Source organism: Coregonus lavaretus (genome assembly GCF_964263955.1).
Source record: "Coregonus lavaretus genome assembly, chromosome: 12".
Lineage (NCBI taxonomy): Eukaryota > Metazoa > Chordata > Actinopteri > Salmoniformes > Salmonidae > Coregonus > Coregonus lavaretus.
In genome coordinates, this window is record NC_139999.1 from 40,934,813 (window position 1) to 40,935,919 (window position 1,107).

Below are 1,107 nucleotides of genomic sequence, written 5' to 3' on the forward strand. Positions count from 1 at the left end.
CACATGCACGCATACAGACACAAACACACACATGCAACACCCACATTGTATATTTAAGTGCACACATGGCGCAAGGATGACATTTTGATCTCATTTATCGTCATTCTCCATACCTACACACACTTTTACAGTAGTAGACACACTAACATATATGCAACATACAGTTTATAATGTACACTACTGTATAATCTTACACAGCCAGTCAGTCATAATTCTCTCTATGGGACTTGAACCTCCATCTCGCCCTCATCTTCACTCTTGATACTAGTTTTATGTCTGGCCTTTCAATCCGGTAGCATCCCCTGAACCTACACACACAAACACACACTGAACATGGATATTATCACACACACACCCCTCCCTCCCTCCACACACACACACACACACACACACCCCTCCCTCCACACACACACCCTCCCTCCACACACACACACCCCTCCCTTCACACACACACACCCCTCCCTCCACACACACACCCCTCCCTCCACACACACACACCCCTCCCTCCACACACACACACCCCTCCCTCCACACACACACACACCCCCCTCCCTCCACACACACACACACCCCTCCCTCCACACACACACACACACACCCCTCCCTCCACACACACACCCCCCTCCCTCCCTCCACACACACACACACACCCCTCCCTTCACACACACACCCCTCCCTCCACACACACACACACCCCTCCCTCCACACACACCCCTCCCTCCATACACACACACACCCCTCCCTCCACACACACCCCTCCCTCCACACACACACACCCCTCCCTCCACACACACACCCCTCCCTCCCTCCCTCCCTCCACACACACACACCCCTCCCTTCACACACACACCCCTCCCTCCATACACACACCCCTCCCTCCACACACACACACACCCCTCCCTCCACACACACACACACCCCTCCCTCCACACACACACCCCTCCCTCCATACACACACACACCCCTCCCTCCACACACACACACACCCCTCCCTCCACACACACACACACACCCCTCCCTCCACACACACACACACACCCCTCCCTCCACACACACACACACCCCTCCCTCCACACACACACACCCCTCCCTCCACACACACACACA